We start from the raw sequence: 17,159 nt of genomic DNA, 5'->3' as shown, positions 1-17,159 counted from the left end.
TCAACCACATTTACTAATGTCGTTGTGCTAATAATTATGTGCATTTTCCAATTTGGTATAGATAAATAATATGACTAAATTATAATGAAAAGATTGAAAATTTTATTGAAATTTATGACATATAAATGAAAAAATTATAATAATAAATATTAATAATGATATTTAATTTTTAGTTATTTTCCGTTTTTCTTTTCCCACAAAATAATAGTAATGTTTAAGCCTTTAAAATGCATAAATAAATTTAAATTATATAAACTAATTGTACAAATATTTTTTTTTAAATTTGATAGAACTATATCTTCATCATTTCTAATATATCGCTCTGAAGGGAGAAATTGAACTAAAAACTTCACATTAAAAAGTGTCCAAATATCTTAACTGAAGACCCCATCTATCCATCCAAAACTCCATGGAATAGTTATACAAATATATAAAAATAAATCTCTACCGAATCTCAAAATAATGCCCAAAAAGAAAACCATCACAGCATTGCGGTGATAAATTATTTTTTACAAAATAAAAAGGTTTCTATTCATTGTCGAATTGGCCGCTATCCATTCAAAATCTTCACGGACAGAGTGAGAAGGTGAAATCGAAATGGCCGCTGTCCATTGTGAGAAGGTTTTAAATGGTTTACGATATTAGAAATATATTACGACTGCCCACCAAAAGACATGGAATATTTTGAACGACATTTAGTGTATAGCGGTGGCAAATAAAAGACGATCAAATATAAACCCCTCTGCGCAAATTGATAAGGCTATGCGCCATGACCATAATATTTAGAGCTGCACTGGCTCCATAAGAACTTTGAATATTTGGTCCTTTACCTCTTTCTCAGAAATGGATACGAAATCTTTGTATTTGTAGAGGAAGTGCATGCCTCGTGCAACATTGAAAGTAAATCTTTTGCAACACGGAGGTACGTTGTCATGCTTTAGAAATTCCCAATTCAGTTGGCTGACAGAAAGATCCAGGATGCCTTTCATATGATTTAAAGCATCTTCACGGGTACATTCCGGATTGTCTTTAAGATAACACTCTAAACTTGAAGCTAACTCACCGCGTTCCTTCTATTGCTTCACACACACACATAGTGGAAAATGTTAAAACAAATGCTAATCTCATCATGTTTAAAATATAGCTTAATTTGAATGTTAAATACCTCAAAATCTGTAATGTCGTCCTTGATTCGGACCGTTAATTCTAAGAGATCATGGATCTTGGATGGATAGAATATTTCCTTCAGAATGTCGTCTGGTAGAATTTGGCCCATTAACAGAAGCGGAATCAAATTTAACACACACATCCCGGAGCTAGCGAGGCCATTCTTATAGTACTCATTAAACGAGGGGATATGTCCAGCCGCCATCCATTCCGCTTCTTGCAGATAAGACTCGAGGCATCGCTCCCACTAAAAATGAAGGCAACATAATCATAACAACCTTTTTAATAGAAAAAAACTACAAGTATGTTTTGCGTAGTTGTCTATAATAATTATAAATAATACATACGCCATTTTTTTGTATGTACGCTGCCATATCCCGCCCTTGCATTTTTTCCACTTCAGCAGTCCATTCATTGGATGTATTCATGAAGAACTCGAATAATAACTATCCCATCTGTAAATAAATTATAATACAAGATGTTTATTAAAAATATAAAAGCTTTTTGCTATCCCACAATGTCACTGGCGCAGAAATTACAACAAATGAATGGATAGCGGCCAATTCAACTTCACCTTCTCATTGATTTGGTCCACCACCTATATTATATTGCACACGGTCATGTCCCTAAGTAGGCAGGCAATCAATCTCTACATAATGATGAGATACATAATCTCAAATCCCAGTGCACCTGGAGATAAGTTGCATCTCTTTCTTATGCGCGCATTGCAGAATATTGAAGTCCAATTTCGCCAGCTCTAAAATTTTCTGGTTCATACTAGACCTGAAAGAATACATGGTGAACATATATTAGTGTATGGAAAACACTTGTTGAAATTCAGGATTCATTGAAACTGATCAAATCTTATGGACAAGGTTAGTACTTGAGCCATGAATAGTTTTGTTCATATATTTCGATAAAGTTCCTAGCCTCCCATCTAGGCACACTGCAATGCCATGGAAATTCCAATGCATATTTCACCTGGAAAACAGTAATTAAATCAGTCTCGTGCCGATGCTAGAAGGGTATAACATACAAAATAAATAAATAAAATGCAGATGCGAAGAGTTTGCATATAATAAAGGAAGCAGGAAAAAGTGATTGCAGCTTACCAGTCTGTCCTTTTAAAAGTTGGCTTAGATACTGTGTTGTGAATGTCTTTGCGTCCTCCATGACTTTTTCTCCGGGAAACGAAATGTTTGAAGCTCGGAATAATGACAACATGCTTCTCACTTGTTCATCACCTCTTCCTTCTTCACAACTGGAATTGCAGAAGAACTGCCCGTTTTCATCTTTAAAATTCTCTAAAACATCTGTTTCATGAATGCATGATATTCTATGAGAACTAAAGTATTACATATTTTTATTTAACTGAACCGACATCAAGGGTATATTTTAATCTCTCTGACCTGAAGAGACGTTATATCGATGAATTCGGAGTGCCCGAAATGCCAAAGATGTAGAGATGAGAGTTTTGATGAGGGAATCTCTTGATCCCAGCCCGATGCCCCTTTCGTTCCAACAGCTACTCATCGTCAAGGAATCAGGTTTTAATGATCAACCAACGAGTATTTCTAATCTAGAAGTGCATGCAATCACCGAATCCTATAAATGGTAAATCAAATTCATGCATAATGATTAACCTGTAAACGTAATCCATGGCTAATTTTATTTCAGGTTGAAAATGTCTATCAATTCCCAGACATTCGATATTATCAACCATCACTACAGCGATCTTTCATGTCACTCAAAAATCGGTGTTTGATATCTTCAACAAGCGTTTCTCCTCGTTCACGATATGTAGGTGCCTGCTCACGGCGTATTTCAATGAAATACAAAGTTATCTTGCAGAGATTGATGAATCATGGATTTTAACGATCAATTCTAAATGAACACAAGGGAATATGTAGAAGATATATACTGAGATTAAGATAAATACCGCGTATGACGTTGAGAGAGAATGTATGACATCATCGTCCCACACGTTGGAATGATGATTAAATGTCCGTCTTTGTGCATCAGTGTTCATGCTTCTGATTATTGGCGCCACAGATTTCTGTGGCACTAGCATTCCAATGTTTGAAAGTTGTTGACAGAAAGCCAATCGATCATTTGTGGAGTGGATCAACGATTTGTGGATGCCCCATCTGGAAACCAACGGCGTTAAAGAAACCAGAGGCATTAGCACTTGCTTTCTGTATAACGTTTCGCTGTCTTTGCTGACCTATTTATATTTCATTTCGTGAGACTTTGCATACTTGATTTCTTTGGTTTAGGTACAGGATTCTTTTGTCCAATAAAGCTATTGACAATGAGAATAAATGGTTTAAAGTATAAAATAATTTTAAAATTTTAAATAGTAAAACATATCTCTAAGGAAGATTTTAGGTCTATGTCTGTTATATTATAATTATATGGGAATTTATAAGATAATTCCCTGTTTAAAATATATTTAACAATGATTCCATTCCTTGTCTGTTATATATTTAACAAAATCTATTTAATGTCGACTATTAGCCACAAATTTTCGAGTTGGATTTCAACAATCTACGATGCGTACGTAAGAAAGAGATCGAACTTTGGCATTTGACAATACGATGGATATATTTTCCATCTGTAAATATATGTACGTCCCCGCGTACATATGTATAAGTGGCTGAAATATTGATATCTGTTGTTTTCAATCTTAGATTTTGCATGTGTAGAGATTCATGGCTTATGAATTTAGTGATGTAATATGATGCTATAAAATAAAGTAAGTCAATTATATTATATAATAGAATGAAATGACAATGACAATGACAATGCTTATATATTGATATCTGGAGTTTTTAATCTTAAATTTTATGTGGGGTTTTATTTTGAGCGTACAAGTAGGTTGGTATGGTGGTTAATTTTTAGATTTAAATTTTATGTTAAGAGTGGTTGATATACTGATATTTGTAGTTTTTTTATCTTTTTTATATTAGTTTTAGGTGGAGTTTTATTTTTAAGGGTATAAGTTAGTTGGTGTAGTGTTTATTTTTTAAGTTAGAATTTTATGGAAGAGATTGAAGATTTAAGTAAATTATAGATTTTAGAAACATTATCTTAATGACCATGAAAAAATTGTTATTTCAATTAACATATTCCGAACACAATTTATTTATTTTTTTGAAAAAAAAATAAAAATTATCAAATAAATTTGAAGAGTTAGAAATTGCTTTTAAGTTTTCTATCTTTTTTATCTTAATTTTAGATGGAGCTTTATTTTTAAGCATATAAGTTAGTTGGTGTGGTGTTTACTTTTTAAGTTCTAATTTTATGGAAGAGATTGAAAATTCAAGTCAATTATAGATTCTAGAAACATGATGATTCTAGAAACATAATGAATATAGCACAATCTTAATAGCACAATCTTAATGATCACCAGAGATTTTTTATTCCAACCAACATGTCCCCGAACACAATCTATTTCTTTTGAAAAAAAAAACATTATAAAATAATTTTGAAGAGTTAGAAATTGCATTTAAGTTTTCTATTTTTTCTATCTTAATTTTAGGTGGAAATTTATTTTTAAGGGTATAAGTTAGTTGGTAAGGTGTTTACTTTTTAAATTTGAATTTTATATAAGAGATTGAAGATTCAAGTCAAATATAGATTCTAGAAACATGATGATTCTAGAAACATAATGAATATAATGAATATAGCACAATCTTAATATGAGAAAAAAATTATTCCAACTAAGATGTCCGATAACACAATCTATATTTTTTGAAAAAAAAAAACAAACATTACAAAATAGATTTGAAGAGTTAGAAATTGGGTTCAAAAATCTAGTCATACTTTCAGGATGGTTCTAAATGACCTATATGAATCAAAATATTGAAAGAGATAGCAGTTCAAAATATAGTGTAATTCATGTAAAAAATTGTTGCTATACATTTAACTTTTATGTGCCATTTTGAAATGGGATATTTTACTTATAACATTCTAAATTATATTGAAAAAAATTGAGATTTTTTTAATGAACAAATACAATGAATGAAATGCTTAATTGGAAAAATTGAGGACCAAATATGTCTAGCGTATTTGAGATTAAGAGTGGATATAAGTTATACTATGTTAACTTGGAGGAATGATCAAAGATACTTACACAATATATAATGAATACAATTATTAGTCAGTGCATGACATATCTATAATAAGACATGATCCTAACAATCATTTTCTTCTTAATTGTTATTAATTTAATGTTAACCATTGCAAGTTATATTGTTTGACTTTAAAAACAAATATTTATTTTTCAATATCATTGAAAACAAATATTTAGTTTTCAATATCATTGCAAAAATATTTTTCAATCATTTGATTGGACCATAGCTTGAAGGTCTTATTGCATCCTTTGCACAATATAATGCCATGTGATAAATGCCTCATATTTTATTGCCATAAATTAAGGACGCAGTTGCAATATTTATGTCATGATTTTTAAATATTTGTCCAATGACTTTTCATTCTTATGCTTCATAGGAAAACCATCTAAAATTAAAATCTTTTAAAAATAGCTCATACTTACCTAAATAACATATTTGTCATCAAATACTTCCTAACATAATTTAAGGAAGTATTTGCATAAGAAAATGGATAGGAACAAGATGTAAATAAACATACTTACCATTATTTGTGTTCCTCAACACTCTAACAAGTAGGAGTAAATATGTAAATGTGCAGACTTACTAGTGGATACTACCCACCAAAAATATATGCAAGTCCTTGTCCCATAGTAGGCAATTATTTTTCCCACTTCATATATAGTTTGTAATTTTTATAAACGAATAATTTCCACTTGAGTACCCAAGGGACTACACTTCCTTGCAACAGTTGTTTACTTGTGTAATAAATGAAATGTAGACAAATTAATTAGTTTCGCAATATATAAATGTTACTTCTAGAAATTGTGTTTAAATATTTTAATTTTGAGTTTTAGTATTATTGTCATGCAATTTTTTATGCAAAACATAATGCATATATCTCCATTAGGAGTAACCAAGTGATGGAATCTTGCTACAAAACATGTAAAGTTGTAGAGAATAGAGTGTTCATGATGAAAGTGTTATAAGCATACAATAAATATGAACAAGAACAAGCTACACTTATAACAACAAGGAAATCCAACCAATGTCCTATTAGACTTTGGGTATATTTATACATAGATAAGATCGTTGGAGCAGTTTTACCTTCTCTTAACCAACCATCATTTACTTTATCTTACATATTTACCGAGACAATGTGTATGATGACAACATAGGTCTAAAGACCCTTACAACATCCCTCTTACCCTCAACCTTCTCTTAACCAATCATCATTTACTTTATCTTACATATTTACTGAGTATTACCAATGTTTATGATGACAACATAGGTCCAAAGACCCTTACAACACCCCTCTTACCCTCAACCTTCTCTTAACCAACCATCATTTACTTTATCTTACATATTTACCGAGTATTACCAATGTGTATGATGACAACATAGGTCTAAAGACCCTTACAACATCCCTCTTACCCTCAACCTTCTCTTAACCAACCATCATTTATCCCTCTTACCCTCAACCTTCTCTTAACCAACCATCATTTACTTTATCTTACATATTTACCGAGTATTACTATCATTTAGACAATGTGTATGATGACAACATAGGTCTAAAGACCCTTACAACATCCCCCCACCCTCAATGCATTGGATAGGAAGATGCACGTGTATAAGGATTATTGTGACTTCTTCATGTTCGATGGTCACATCTTGCAAATCTTCATTATTCACATTTTTAGTGCAGTGTTCTCAACCATATAAACTACTACTCCAACCAAGAACCTTAAGGAAGCTCCTCTCCAGTTCAGGGGTGTCCTTTTCGCTCTCTCTACTACAAGTCCAAGGCATGACTGTCATTCCCGGGAGTCTCTAATTCATCATAAAATTTGTGAAACATCTGCATAAAAACCATCCCTCTTTTTCTTCTACTACAATAAAAAATAATTATGCGATCTTCATATTAGGGGATTATCATAATGTTTTCATCATCTTTAACACTTCATCTCTTTATGTGTATGTTCTGCTAGTTTGATTTGATGTTCTTGATTGCATCATTCACAACGAGTATTCTTTTAAAAATCATTTCTATTGTAAGTTCCTTTTATGTTGTCGGTTTTTATTATCTTATAATATTAATATATAAAGTCTTTATTTAAATTACATGAAGCATATGATGAAGGATATGATAAAGGATATGATGAAGGATATGATAAAGAATATGTCTTGGAATTTCTATGATTCTTTACCATCTTAGTCGACCCGACAAACATCAACAAAAACTAACCAACTTTATTACATGAAACAGATTGGACTTGACTCTAACATCCTTCATGATAATTTTTTTTTATACAAATCTCCATAGGTTTGATTGCCATAAACATATTAAATCATTCTAATAATAGGTAGAAGTTGGCTCCTATAATAATCAACTTCATCAACAAACATAAATAGACAAATAAATCGAAGTCAACTATTATGGACTTGGTTGATCCTCTAATGAGACTTTTCTCGAAGTAAACTTGCATATGCTTTGTTTGTCGAATCTTTCGACTAAGTTCAAAGATGTGTGTCAAGAAGACTCATCCACTTCCATGTGCATTCTTGTTATCCATATCGACCAACACCACACATCAACCATAACTAAATTCGGCTGCATGGACTAGGTGGAACTTTAGTCAAATGAATCCCAGTCAAAAATAAAACAATTTCATCTATCCAATTAACAAAATTTTGACATCGCACGTCCAATAACAATATACCAGTCGACCAACAATAAAGTACGAGTTGAATACTTTGTATTCTTTATCGAAACTCGTACCACCGGAGCTACGCATACATTATACCCTAAAACTTTTCCATGAATATACAAACAAAGTTTGAAAGGGTCAAATCACTTAGAAAGATTGACAAGGCAGTACTACAATTTTTTCGTGACGCTTGCTTCGTGAAGCGTTCCATAGGAAGTTTAAATGGTCGACTATTACATTGGGCGGGTCAATTCTTATTGGTTTTCCATTAATGACCAGTCAATCCTTACTTTAGCCTTTTCCAAATAAAAAAATTATGAAAATAAACATATTCTTTCTGGTATGGTTGACTGATTACTCTACCGAAATGAAATATTTTCTGAAGTCGAAGTTTGAGTCTGAAAATAAATCAGGTCGAAGTCGATTTTTCCAATACTCGACCACAGCGTCCTCGTCCAAGTGGACTAAAAAAATTAAAGTCCGCTAACACGTTTTGAAAGTTGTATGCAATCAATGGCCCATTCTAACAATAATGCATATAAATTAAAACCAAATTATTCGGCCTTTGTATTAGTATTTTGAGAGAAGAATGAGTTGGTGAGTGCTGGGGAGAGTGAGTGAGAGAGATAAGGAAAGAGACTGGGGAATGGATAGGAAGGAAGATAATTGTGGTTGACACAAGGAGGAAGAGAGACAAAGGTGGACGAGGGTTGTTGTGAAGGAGGGATTGAGAGAGAGAGAGAGTTTGTATGACTTTGTGAGAGTGGTGTGGGGAGGAAGAAAGAAAGAGTAGAGGGGGGAGAGATAATAAGAGCGAGAGATAGAGATATGATGTGGGTGAGTGAGGGAAGAGAATAAGAAGGGGGGATAATGAGGGAGATAGAGAGATATGGAGGGAGAGATAGAAAGGATGAAGGGAGGGAGATAGAGATAGAACTAAATGACAGATAGAGAGAGTGAGAGGGAGGCATAAGAGAGAAGGAGAGAGGGAGAGAGGAGAGAGAAGGAGAGAAGGAAAGGAGGCAGGTGGGAGGAATGAGAGAGGATTTAAGGAGAGAGAGAGAGGTCATGTGATAAAGAGAGGGAAATATAAAGTTGAAAGGGAGTTGTGAATTAGGGATTAAGGGAGTGGGGAGGATAGGGAGAGAGGAAGCATGGGAGAGCTGAGAGGGGAATATGGGAGTTAGGAAGGGAGGGAGAGAATAATAGAGAGAAGGAGGAAAATATATAATTGGAAGGAGGAGAGAGGGATGGATTGAGAGAGAGAGAGAGGGAGAGTGAGTGAGAGAGATGTATATAGATATGAAGAGAGGGGGGGATGGGAGGAACAGAATATAAATAGATCTAGAGGGGGTAGATAGAGGAAGGGAGAAGAAAGAGGAGAGATATATAGAGGGAAGGGGGAAGAGAGAGAGGTCGAGAGACAAAGAGAGGGTGATGAGGGAAAGAGAGAGTAAGGGAGTAAGGAAGATAGGAGAGAAGGACGGAAGGAGGGAAGAGGAGAGGTGAGGGCAGACGACGGAAGGAGAGAGAGATAGAGGTTGAGAACAAGAGGGAGGGAGAGAGAGAGACATGTAGGTATGGAGAGAAAAATAGGTAAATATGTAGAGAGAGAGAGAGAGAGAGTTGGAGGGTGAGAGAAATATATGGATAAGAAGAGGAGAGACAAAGAGTTAGAGATAAAGGGGGAAGGAGAGGGAGTGTTACAAAGTAATTTGTCACTGTCCTCATCTCAGTCCCTCTGCTATGTCATGTATCAAATAAACATGTCCATATATTCCCACTCATGCAAGAAGATTAAGCAAGTTCTCTCTAATGCTAAAAATTGACCCTGTTTTCCTAAGTTTCTGCATCGTTGCTAGTAAACCTTTAAAATCTGCGATGGTTCCCTATAATGATCTGTATCGTTGTGACGTCGTCGCAGGTGTACACGTGTTTACTGCGATGGTCGGATTTTAGGGCTCGGCGCGAGGCTCCCAGCTATTTATTGTGACAATTGGTCTGAATGCATTGCCTCCTTGCGATGTCGTCGCTGAGCCTTAGTTCATGACCTGCGACGATCCAGATTTGGCAAATTTGTTCAAACAGTTAGCCTTCTGGGTGTTTCTAGAGCTGGTTGTTGGGTTAGTTTGGGTCACCTTTCTTCCTTAGGATGGTGGTTCCACCTCTTGTGCAACCTCCCTTGAGGATAAGCTCCCACTCCCTCATTTCATGGAGACTCCTTCTCCTATAAAATCACTCACCATTGCTATGATCTGCTAGTTCTTTTGTTGGGAGCTGCTAGTTTTGAGTTTGGTTTGAAGCAAAGTAGATAGCTTTGGTGTGAGTGTGACAAGTGTGGAATTGCTAATAGTTTGATAAGAGGTTGTGGAGTATCTTAGCTTTGAATGAGGGCTTGATAGAGAGAGAGAGCTATTGTCCTATCGGGAGACCCATTCTTAAGAGTGAATTCTTGAAGGAACATACTGACTGGACCCTACGAGAAGACTTGCAACATCAAGGCATGGTTGTAAGTTTGCTCTTGTTTCGTTTTTAATACAACCAATGACGACTTCCAAAATTTCCCCCACCATTGTTGGCGAGTACCCCAATTATTTTTGAAAAACAAGCTTGAAGGGGATAGTTCTTTTACCGTGTCAACCTCATTAAAAAATGAAACCACTCCCTTTCCAAATCGAGTATTTGTATAAGATCTCGTAAAATCCAAGTCGAGTCTTTCCAAGATCTCAAAAGTGAACCTTCATTCCATCCACGTCGTTGAATGCAATGAAGCTTGGGGGGCATGTACCTCGATTCGTCATTTTGTTGGGGGCATGCAAACTTATAACAAGCATAGTTTTTCGTTTCAAGCTTGTGTAAACATGACATCGAATCCAAGCAGAGTTCTCCATGGTTCAAGCTTGTGTAAAAATGAACCCATACCTGATTTACACCTTGTGATTGCCGTTTTTATCCGCTAAATTCTGTTAGATGAGCCTTGGTTGTTTCGTTCCATCATCGCCATCTCTTTGGCGGATCGTATGCTTTCACTTGATTGTTTGTCCTTTCCTGAGGGACCACAGCGATGAGTCGTTTTATTAGCCAGCCTCTTGACCATTACATGTTTTGAGCAGTTCCACCATTGCCGGAACCAATTGCTACCCTTTATACCACTCGTTCCTCCAAGACGAGTCTCCTTTAAGCTCTTTTCTGACTCATAAAAGATGAAAAGATTGGCGAGTTTTTTCCTTTTGACTCGTTAAACGAAATAAAAAGGCGGTCCACTTTTATCTCTTTTCCGAACGTATAAATATGAAAAGATGGTCGGGCTTTTATCGTAGTTTGATTTTGGTTATGAAACGCCGTGTCTCCAATTGTCTTTTTACTTTTTCGGATCGGGAACACTAATTATGAAAAGTACTTCTTGGTCGTAATGGTTAAGCGGTTCACTCGGGTATTGTTTTCTACTTTTTCAGGCTCGAGGGACACAAATTTATGAAAAAAGGGCCCCCATGGAGTTTTCTTTTCCGTGTCTTTTTCAAACTCTTTAAACATGAAAAAGACTCCAATTTTTACCTATGTCGGACTCGTTAAACTCTGACGACATTAGACTCGTCACCATGATGAGACTCGAGCTTCTCCTCCCTAGGGCTCGTTAAACTACCACTAGGTTGGATTCGTCTGAAGGTTGAACTTATATTACAAGCATATGCTATCCCCTTCAAGCTTGTTTTTCAAAAATAATTGGGGTACTCGCAAGCAATGGCGGGATAAAATTTGGAAGTCGTCATTGGTTACCTACGGCAACTAGTCACTCTTGAACATCAACACTTTTGCTTCTCGTCGGGTTGGGAAATCCACTTCGTCATTTGGCCTTCCGGGGTTTTGGGTTGCCATTTTTGCCTCATTCCATCTGATCCATGTTGTATCTGTCAGACCTCCAATCCCTTGGTACCAAAATGTTGCTGCTTTCGAGAGTCGTGCCGTCGATATGTTCAAGAGTATAATCCTTCTGCAGTTTACACCCTTACCTGCTCCTTCGATTCTCTATTTTACCATCTACCACTTGTTCCTTGTCTCGTGTCGTTCATGGGGGGAAACATTATGGCCCTTCTACAACGGATCATCTCCTGTTGACATCATCTCATTATCCAGGAGGTGGATCTAGAGATCCCTTTCGGTACCTTGGAGCTTGCATGCCTCAATGGAAAGTTCTTCGCACTTGATGACAGACTTTCATCATTAGTCTTTGATTGGGTGATTCCACGAGTGTTCGACTTCAACCCATTTTTCACACTTAGTGGATTGTACTGGAAATACCTTGAGAGCCATTGGCATTATTGGTGGTTTCTCTCGCGCTTGTTAACAGTTTTAATTATTGACCGGTAATCAAATAACTTTATATCATGCTCGACTTCAGCACATCTATTCACATGCTAGAATTTGTACTATGATCGGTTGGGTTTCAAGACCCCGGACTAAGATTACATATGTTCAGGTTGCGTCGATTGGTTCGTGATTACATGCATGACTCTTTGATTGGATGGTTGTGACCATATCTCTATCTTTATACATGGCCTTACTGACTGGGTGGTTGCGTCCATACCAAAGACCAAACTTCATATGTCTTTTGAATGGCTGCACCCATGCCTAGACTACATGTATTTCACTATCAGAGATATCAGTTGTACTTGTGCCTGCAGGTTCTTTGTGGTGATGTTCCAGTTCGGTTATGATTTTGTAAAGCATTTCACCCCCCCCCCCCCCCCCCCACACTCTTTCGGGCTTCATGCTTTAGGGGGCATTTGTTACACAGTAATTTGTCACTGTCCTCATCTCAGTCCCTCTGCTGTGTCATGTATCAAATAAACATGTCCATATCTTCCAACTCATGCAAGAAGATTAAACAAGTGCTCTCTAATGCTAAAGATTGACCCTATTTGCCTAAGTTTCTGCATCGTTGCTAGTAAACCTTTAAAATCTATGACGATTCCCTGTCATGAACTATATCGTTGCGACGTCGTCGCAGGTGTACACATGTTTACTGCGACAGTCAGATTTTTAGGGCTTGCCGCGAGGCTCCTAGCTATTTATTGCGACGATTGGTCTGAATGCATTGCCTCCTTGTGATGTCGTCGCTGAGCCTTAGTTCATGACCTGCGATGATCTAGATTTGGTGAATTTGTTCAAACAGTCGGCCTTCTGGGTGTTTCTAGAGCTAGTTGTTGGGTCAGTTTGGGTCGCCTTTCCTCCTCTGGGATGGTGGTTCCGCCTCTTGTGCAACCTCCCTTGAGGATAAGCTCCCTCTCCCTCATTTCATGGAGACTCCTTCTCCTATAAAATCACTCACCATTGCTATGATCTGCTAGTTCTTTTGTTGGGAGCTGCTAGTTTTGAGTTTGGTTTGAAGCAAAGTAGATAGCTTTGGTGTGAGTGTGACAAGTGTGGAATTGTTAATAGTTTGATAAGAGGTTGTGGAGTATCTTAGCTTTTCATGAGGGCTTGATAGAGAGAGAGAGAGCTATTGTCCTATTGGGAGACCCATTCTTAAGAGTGAATGCTTGAAGGAACATACTGACTGGACCCTCCGAGAAGACTTGTGACATCAAGGCATGGTTGTAAGTTTGCTCTTGTTTCATTTTTAATACAAGCAATGATGATTTCCTATATCTTGTGTATAATCTACTTGATAGCTTGTGACTCCTTGACTTTACAAGTAAATAGATCATTATTGTTCTCGGTTATGTGCTCTGTTGTTTTCTTGTGGTGTTTCAGGTTGATTGCTCATTGAGGAGACAGAAGCGGAAGTTGGAGCAATGCAACAGAAACTTCATCAACCACTAGTTTGAGGTAGACCCCCAACGATGAATATTTAAGGGAATCAATTGTTGTTTTGTCTTTGTTGTGACTAGACCCACACTAGGGCTAGAGGGGTTGCCTCTGTCCACAGAGGGAACACTTTATTTTATCACAGGGAAGATGTAACAACCCTAGTGAAAATTCCATGTAATAAAAGTAAATAAAGGAAAAATAATAACCACAAATGATGGGACACTTATTCCAAGCAGAATGTTGGGCATAATCCTAGTGATTGAGATCACTTGTGATTGGTTATGGCTGAAGAAATTGGCAAAGGCAATGGCTAAGGTTTTCGAAAGGTAAAATGGAATTTTTGGCACATTTATGAAAATAATGGAAATTAGGAGAAAAGGGAGGTGAAAGGTCATAGGTTTAATGTGAGGAGGAAATTGAAGGAAAATAATGGAAAATGAAGAAAATAGAGACCTCATTCATAAAAAGGCTTATGAGGATCAGTTGGTAACCTTTTCTCAGTTCAGTTTTGGAGCTCTCATTATTCTTTCTCTCTCTCTCATACTCTTAGAGACTTAGAGTTTTCTTGGAGCACTCTTGGAGGGTGTGGCATACTTGGATTTTTGGAGCAATAAGGCAAAGGAAGAGCAGGAAAGTGAAAGAAGGCATTGGGATCAGTAGCTACATCAGATTTACTTGCAGGTACTGAGTTGCAAGTATGTTTCCTTCACTAGTTTTGGCATGCATGGCATATGCATGTGGATTTTTGGTTGTGATATGTCATTGGCATGGAGGATGACCAAGATTGACAATGGATTGCCTAGCCTTGCCATTTCCTAGATAGCCATGGTGATTGTGGTTTTATTTTCATTGTTGTGTTTTTGGTTGGTTCTCTTGTTTCCTTAGTTTGGGTTGAGTTACTAGTCCTAGAGCCTTGGTTGGACAAATGCTCTGGAGCCCTCAAACAACTTGGGTTAAGTTACTATTCCTAGAGCCTTGGTTGGACAAACGCTCTAGAGCCCTTGGTGGGTTGAGTTACTAGTCCTGGAGCCTTGGTTGGACAAATGCTCTAGAGCCCAGTAAAATTTGTGGGTTGAGTTACTAGTCTTGGAGACTTGGTTGGAAAAATGCTCTAGAGCCTTAGAAGGCTTGGATAGAGGTCGATCTAATGATGATTTTGTGATGTCTGACCATGAGGTGGAATCATTATTTGATGGGTTGAGGTGGATGGCCTATAGAATCCCTATATGGTTTTTTATTGATGTTTTCTATGAAATCCCACATTCATGCTTGGAATATGGCACGGGGGTGAATGGCTGAAAAGATTTTTGGCTTAGCCATTCTATGGTCAGGTGGAACATGGAAGTCCCATCTCGGGTTTAGATTTTTCATCCTTAATGAAAGATTATTTCTCCTTGTATTTCTATGAGAATTTTAATGGATTGTATGTGGTTTATATGGTTGTACTTTCATGAGTATTTTTGCTGCTATTATGTTGGTTCTGTATGTGTTTTAAGACAACAACCATGTGTGGCTCTCATCATGTTTTACTTGTAATTGAACAATAAATGTATCTATGACCTAATGGATGGAATGGAAGTTGATGTGTTGAGGCATCAATGGTTCTTAGCTATTCTCAGCTAAGTATGAGACACCTATGCTCAAAACTGTTAACTACACCTGTAGATTACACATTTGCAATATGTTTGACGAAATGCATATCATGGCTAGTAGGGGCCCAGTCAAGGTCTTAAACAAGTATTTTCTTTAATACTTTCATTTCCATGTTATTTTATTGACCTGAAGAGATGGTTCAATTCTGGGCAGTGACTTGGGCTCAGGGCTTGAAAAAGTGGCTCAAATTCCAGAGTCACTGGCATATCACTGATAATTTTGGTCTCTGGTAACTGGCAAGCAAGCCTGTGAGAGTGACTTTGGGTTGCTCGTCTCACTCATGCCTATAGCATGGGAGTGTTTGAGCCTTAAATTGTCCAAAATATCAGGGGGACCCCAAGGAAAGTTGTCTAAAGTATTGGATTGGTTCTTGAGGGTCCTGTAGCTGATAATTAATGTCTGTTTGGTGTGTTTCCATTGGTTCCATTTCCTTAACATGACTTAGGAGGTAAAATAATATCATAGTGGCCTCTCATCGCATGTTTACCCATATGGTCGATTGCTTGGGTAGATGTGGGAGGAGGGTGTTACAGAGTGGTATCAGAGAATGATTCACCCCTCAGACTAGACGGGATATGTGTTGGTCATGCACACATGTCAGTTAAATGTGTGTCTCTCACCCTTGCATTCCATGTGCTTGTTGCATTTGCATGATGTTGTTCATGGTTGTATTGATGTCATCATGTGAAATTTGAGGTGTTATTGTGGAATGCATCATTGTGAGTGTATGACTGGGTATATGTTGATTTATGTCGCTTACATGTATTGTTGTAGTATGCTTTGTTACATTCTTGCATGTTTGGTTACATTCTTGTATGCTTGGTTGCATGTATCATTCTTGCAAGTTTGATTTCAAGTATTGTTCATTCATGCTTAGGCATATGTGTTTATGCATATGTGTGGATGTTTATGCATCACTTATGCATGTTCATGTTTTCAAAAGGTCAAGTGTATAGTGACGTAATGATGGTGGTTGACATGCATGAGGTCATGGTGTGTGTTGTTATTGAGGTCTTGCATTGATGACTAGACCCTAGATGGAATGATAGTTGCATGGTCGTATGATTATGTTTTATGTTTCTATATGCTGTCATGATTATGTTAAACATGTGTCACGTTGATTTGTTGATATTACAGACAAGGTATGCTCCCCGAGCTATACTAAGGTACGTTGGTTTATTTTGATTTGCTTTAGTTGACATGATACACCTTGTAGGAAGAAATATCAAATGGCTATCAAGATGGTTGACTACAAAGACTCTCCCTATGAATTCGAGGAGTAGTATGGTGTTGGGAAATCTTCTGATTTGGAAGTTACACTGAGAAGCTTAAAGGAAGAAATAAGGAGTTGTAAGGAAGATAATGACTGAATCATACAGACACAAGAAAAGTTAACAAAGGTAAATGCAGTCATACTTCAGAGCTTGTCATATTTGTAGTGACATGGACTACTTCAGATCAACCATGAGAAGGAGGATAGAACTAATGGGGCATATGGTAGTAGATTGCATGGTGGTCATTGATCAGATAGATATGACACAATCAGAGATGGAAGATTGTTGAACACTTCGGATAGGAGAAGGGATAGACACATGAATGATTCTAGTTCTAATTCAGATAAGCACTATGATCGTCATTGGTATCATCCTTACAGGAGGAGTGATAAGGGGTATTTTCCATATGAGTTTAAGAAAGAAAAGCCACCTAC

At 36.7% G+C, this 17,159-nt stretch overlaps 1 pseudogene; it reads right to left on the bottom strand.

Annotated features, from left to right (window-relative positions):
* Positions 1-747: 747 nt before the first annotated feature.
* Positions 748-3,349, bottom strand: LOC149264916 (delta-selinene synthase-like; annotated as a pseudogene).
* Positions 3,350-17,159: the final 13,810 nt, after the last annotated feature.

The sequence above is a fragment of the Pinus tabuliformis genome, chromosome 6 (assembly GCF_031772625.1).
Source record: "Pinus tabuliformis cultivar Carrire ecotype Pingquan chromosome 6, CPIR1, whole genome shotgun sequence".
In the NCBI taxonomy this organism is placed as follows: domain Eukaryota; kingdom Viridiplantae; phylum Streptophyta; class Pinopsida; order Pinales; family Pinaceae; genus Pinus; species Pinus tabuliformis.
This window is presented reverse-complemented; position numbering and strand designations above follow the sequence as displayed.